Source organism: Oncorhynchus clarkii, chromosome 17, assembly GCF_045791955.1.
Source record: "Oncorhynchus clarkii lewisi isolate Uvic-CL-2024 chromosome 17, UVic_Ocla_1.0, whole genome shotgun sequence".
Taxonomy (NCBI): Eukaryota; Metazoa; Chordata; class Actinopteri; order Salmoniformes; family Salmonidae; genus Oncorhynchus; species Oncorhynchus clarkii.
This window is the reverse complement of record NC_092163.1, coordinates 72435406-72441405: the sequence shown is the minus strand read 5'-3', so window position 1 is coordinate 72441405 and position 6000 is coordinate 72435406. Positions and strand designations below refer to the sequence as shown.

Sequence of the window (6000 nt, the reverse complement as noted above, 5' to 3'; positions counted from 1 at the left end):
CTTTAGGGTAACCTTTGGCTAGATTACTACCTCATAAAACAAGCCCAGAAAAAACATGACTTCTCTGCTAACAACATGTTAAGCCAGGTCGTCTCCTGACAGTGTGCCCATTTTATAACATTAGAATTATGATTAGCACGTCCATTGAACTTTCCTCTTTACAGGAGACCATCCTCACTCACATGTCAATAAATAGCACAATAGGTTGTAATGTGGTTGTTAAATCCCAAATTAAATTCCAACTCACTGGCAACCTTGAGTTTTACTACATTAACCTCTCTGGCACCTGCAGACAATCACCTCACAAACTGTACTGCATTAGGGCACCACAGAGGCAAAGAGCTGACTCACAACTTGTTAAAGGCACAATTGCTAAGATCCACTTCTCGCATTGCATTGCCAAATCAAAGAAGAGGAGCATGCATAGCGTACACCATTTTATTCATACCAGATTTATTAGTACATCATCAAGTCAAACGCTGTGTTCGGTCTGTCACAGAGACCATTCCTTTCACTCCAAGACATGATACAAAATGATTCATTTTAAGAAACATAAGCATGATCTCTTTGCAGACAAAAGTAGCCCCAACTGTTTCCTTACCAACCTTTTTATCAATACTCCCATGTTTGCATTGGCACCATCCATAACGTCAATCAAGACAGATCAGCTAAGAGACGAGAAAATACACTCTCTAGTTTCAGTCTGATGCATCATTTCCTGAAGGAACTACACTTTACGGGAACGTTAAACAACAAGCATCTGCAAACAGTACATTTAGTATAATAATAATAATCATAATAATAATAATAAATGCCATTTTGCAGATGCTTTTATTCAAAGCGACTTCCAGTCACATCTTACATACAGGTGGTCCCGGAATTCAAACCAACTATCATGTTGTTGCAAGAGCCATGCTCTAACAACTGAGCTACAGAGGACCACAAGTTAGCTGTCAAAAGTAATTAAGCTGGGATGAATATCCCCTCCCCTCGCAGGGGTTGCCATTTCAGCCAAAAACAAATAGGCAATCCCTTGCTTGGCAGGCACTCTGAGAACGAGGAGGCTTGATGCAGAATCACTGGCATTCCTAAAAGGATTTATTAGCTTGTAGACCTGTGAGGCTGCACTCAAATATCAGACTGGGAAGAAGCACGGCTGGAGAGGATCACAACTAAGCGTGCTGAGAGGTAAGTCCATCGTCCATCTCATCCTTAGCAGCAAGGCTTAAACGGAGGTGTTAATTGTGGCAACTTTGGCCATAGTCCTTATCACAACAGCTCCCTGTGCTGTGGCTGAAAAGGGACTTAAGTCATTTTCTGTCCTTCAATAGGACCTGTAATGTATTATGGCATATCAAAGAAGTTGTCCTACTCTGAAAGTCGGCTCATTCATATTGCATTCTATTTTATATTACTTAAAGAGCCCTGTAGAATAAAACGTGCCAGTATTATGTTAATGTATATATTTTTTTGTGTAATTGCTGTTGAATATAAAAATATCAGACAGTATAAGATTTTTTTAAATATATATTTCATAGCTTCCTAAGTTGTATAAATACTCACGAAGAGAAAAATGTTAATGAATGTTAATTTAATGACATTAAAGTTAATAATTAATTCATAGTAATGAATTGCACTGCAGGGTAAATTGTCATGTCATGAGATTTTGCAGTCACAAGGAGAGGAGTCACACTCAATTTATTTTAAGAGTATGATCATACCTCTAGTTTACATAGTTGACTGCGTTATATAGTTAGTGGATATTCTAATGCTTACGACTATTAATACGAGAGCATACAAGGTAATTACCATCCAATACAGGATAAATTGATCCATTTAGCTATTTGAGTGAGCAGTATTTCTTGCTGCTATTGGCAAACATTTGTTTGTCATTTGGTAAAACATGATTACCTTTACATCCCTCAACCCCCTGACCCAATCATGCTGAATGTCTACAGTATGCTGCCCTCAAGGCTTATGCATCCTTTACAATATACGTCGTCATAGACTGGTGTTGGAAAAATGCAACATTGGTGCTTGCTGTTGTCCTGGGATATACAAAAATGGGTTGTTATTTTATTTGAAATGCACAAGGTCCTCTACTCCGACAACGAATCCAGCGATAAAAGGGTAAAACGAGTTTGTTTCCAGTAATCTCTCCTCCTTCAGGCTTCTTTTACTACGTTTGACTTCACATCGCTGTTGGCAACCAACTTTAAGGTGCATTACCACCACCAACTGGACTGGAGTCTGGACCTCAGTTAATCACCCATGTGGGTATCTGCTCCTAAAAAACAGGGAAGAGATGGGAGAGGTTGGACTTGCAGATCGTCAAGCGTTACAGATTGAACCAAAGTTATATTTTAGCGCGTGGCTACGCAAACGATCATTGACGCACATGAGCAGTGTGGTGCAATAATTTATTAAAGTATGTATACATTTATTTTTGCAACACTTGCACATGCGACGCGTGCAGTGTGGTCAGCTTGTTAGATGTAAAATTTCACGACTAAGACCTCCCCAGCAAATATTTTACAATTACAGATTTCTTGATTTATCTTTATTTTTTGGTTTTCCTAGCCGAGTTCTGCTAGGAGCAAGCTGAATCTAGTATGTGGGAGCTTTTAATCCAAACAGTGCAATATATATATATATATATATACATATATATATACATATGTATGTATGCATAATTATTATTATTTTTTTTTAATTATTATTATATTTTTATAATTATATTTTTAAAATATATTTTCAGGATGGAAAAATTATTTCAGTGTAAACTTAAATGACTTAAATCCAGATATAAAGTATATAGAAAAGATCATGGACCTACATCGTTTTGGGGAACATTTGAGAACAAGCAATAAGTCAAATAAAAGCTATACAGCCAGGGAGAAATTAAAATTCCATGAACAATGAATTTAGCACGATTGGTTTTGTTGTTATGTTTGAGCTAAATAACACACAATTACCCATGGCAAAACTTAGAATTGCAGGAAATTCGTTTTAAAGGTGCAACATTTTCTCTCAGTTCCATGGCAAAATATGAAGATTTGGAGGAAAATAGCTTTAAAACCTGAACAAATGTATCTCAACTACATAGAGAAATGTTTAGATTTGCAGTAAATTGGCTTAAAAATGCTACATTTTCTCTCATGATGGGGCCCTCTGAAATGTGCCCTAAAATTCAGCCGTGCTGACGGCCCGACCTTGCCCATTGTCACGTCTCCCTGCCACTGCCACCTCCTAAGCCCCTTTTTGATCCAGAACCCCTGAAGTTTTGCCCTTTCCAGGCTTTCTGAACCTGACCATGACCCACTTTAAGTTATTTTGATAATGCTAGGTCATTAAACACTGCACTCCGGGCATTAAGAACAGTATTCCAGCCCTGGTCACATAAGCAGGTGGCTGCGTTAACATTAAGGTGCACTGTGAGCCACATGGTCCCATAAAAACCGACCCTTGCTGTGGCATGGAGGCTGGCACTAAGTGTCCTGTCAGTCACTGGCCAAGTGGCTCATTTTCAACTGCCTGAGCGCCAAGAGAGGGGCAGCTTTGAAAAACTGCTAATTCACACTATGCACCATCAATGTTCCCAAGATTAACACTTCATTTAGAAGACACAAACCAACTGGTAATGGGATTACTATTTTTGTCAACTCTGTTAAGTGGTGTTGGGACCCATGTGTGGTTATTTTAGTAGTCAGAATGACGGGAGTGAAATATGGGGTAAACCAAATCCTAAAACTACATAATGGACAGTATTGTGACATCATAATATTGCTTTACTTTTAATGATGGCCTTGGAATATAACTGAATTAAACATCTAAAATTGTTTATATTTTAATTTTGAATTTCCAGAGAGAAATTACTGAATATTCTATTTTGAGCAGGTTTTAGTTGGGCTTACTCATCACACAGGTCAAATGTGATTTATGGCATTTATGGCACCTTTGTGATAGGATGATCATAGTTTTACATGGCATGTGATGTATCATATGTCAATGTACTGTAACATGCTCTTCTTCGAAAGGCCTCGACTAGGAAACCCTAGAATATCCTACATATGTATAACAAGCCGTGTTGAATTTCCAGACCCACTATTTGTAGCACAAATAGTTTGAAATCACAAACTAACAATTAGGCCTGCGTGATGAAAATGTTGTTTCTTGTTTCAATCTATCCACCAATTCTGAAACATTTCAACTTTGACTTGTATCCTTTTCCATGGTTTTTTATAACCTATCCTAACTACGGCAGCCTACTGGTTACATACTAACACACTTGCTACATTTAAATATTTCAAAGCATTCTATTTATGACAGTTCCAGCATGGCCCGTGCGCTTCCTTTTTTTCCAACCCAAGATTTAGTTGAGACCTCAACAAGGGCAGGGACACCTCAAACCATGTCAACATCACATTCCTTGAGCAAACATATTGCCCCTCAATCTAGAGGCTTCCAGCCAAAGGAGGAATAAGATTCTATCATCGGGGAACACTTAGGATGTGAGGGAAAAACTGTTAGATAGACTTTCCTACAGAAAGCCACCTGGCCCTTTTTTCTCATTTGAAAAATGTCATGCAATACAACACTATATTAATGCAACACTATATTAATGCAACACTATATTAATGCAACATCAGCTCTATTTTTTTTTTTGGGGGGGGGGGGGGGGGGGGGGGGGGGTGAAAACCTATAAGAGGGAAGCTTTCTTAGAGCAGGGTTTGAGAGCTCTGTTTTGCATAAATACTGTATAACTTCAATTAAACGCAGCCTCAAATAGCCGCCTGTCCCGTTCAATCGCCGGGGATCGATACACATTTCAGGAAGTAAATGCCTGTTTCAAATAAACACAGGGTCTAAATTAATTGTTTATCGGCACACACTCTCCATGGTGCTGAAGTGTGATAGGCAGCTTAGTCTTTCTTTTATTATTCATTTTCATTTTATATGTAGTCTTTTCAACATTTTATTGTGCAAAAGCTGTGTGCATTAAGGAAATAGAAGCACGGCTCAAATAGAAGCCTGTTTCTAATAAGCGCTGGTTCTGATTACCGATTGAAGCAAATAAATGCCAGGGCTATTAATTGAAGTTTTACTGTAAAAACCACTTCATGTGAACCCCTTTATATCCATTAGACATCAGAGCCATCAGAGCCTCCAGTCTATCTATTTTGGTATAGCAATACATTCAGCTGTCTTAGAGTAGCAAACCATCTGGGTAATAAAAGCGTCCAGGAGGGTGCTCTTAGTGACATCTACTGCACATTTAACCAATGACATCTTGTATATACTCAATGTAGGAAAATAACTCTCAATATGAGGAAATCAGACCATTTCTAAAATGGACAATCCTATACAGTAACAGTACAGTCTGTCTTTAGAGGTATTAGACTGGGTACACAAGCATTACACATTGTTGATGGTCCATTTGGAAAACTATTCGCACAATGAATTCTCTATGGTTCTCCTGCAGTGCGTCTTTAAAAGTCCTACACTGGGTACACACGCATTATACATTACCCTTCAATTTTGAGTCACTACACTCAATTAATACCTTGGTTCAGTGTTTCCCAACGCTGGTCCTCCAGTACCCCCAACAGTATACATTTCTATTGTAACCCTGGACAAGCACACCTGATTCAACTTGTCAACTAATCATCAAGCCCTCAATGAGTTGAATGAGGTGTGGTGGTCCAGGGCTACAATGAAACTGTGTACTGTTGAGGGTTGGGAAGACCAGGGTTGGGAAGTGATGCCTTGGTTGATCAGCAGAAAAGGAAGACTTTTAGCAAGCAGTAAAGATATACCGCAGCCTGACAAACTGTCCCAGATGGTCATGTTTCATGTCCTCACCCCACGTGCAACTTAAAAAAACCTTAGATGTTAAATCAATGTCAATGGCAAGTCACGACCTGTAAACCAATGCTCAATCAGAGGAGGCAAAATAAAAGAGAAATGTAGAGAGAATAAAACAAAATACCATTCTTAATG

At 38.6% G+C, this 6000-nt stretch overlaps 1 protein-coding gene across 7 annotated transcripts in view; it reads left to right on the top strand.

Annotated features, from left to right (window-relative positions):
* The first annotated feature begins 1047 nt into the window (after positions 1-1047).
* LOC139371385 (immunoglobulin like and fibronectin type III domain containing 1, tandem duplicate 4) overlaps positions 1048-6000 on the top strand; it is a 28821-nt gene continuing 23868 nt past the window's right edge. For 2 of the 7 annotated variants that reach the window (XM_071111757.1, XM_071111752.1), the window contains exons 1-2: positions 1138-1188; positions 2170-2273. The gene's annotated coding sequence lies outside the window, so the exon portion shown is untranslated. Of the gene's footprint in view, positions 1189-2169; positions 2274-6000 lie in introns of all 7 variants that reach the window. The other 5 variants (XM_071111755.1, XM_071111754.1, XM_071111751.1 and 2 more) reach the window with 5 other exon arrangements.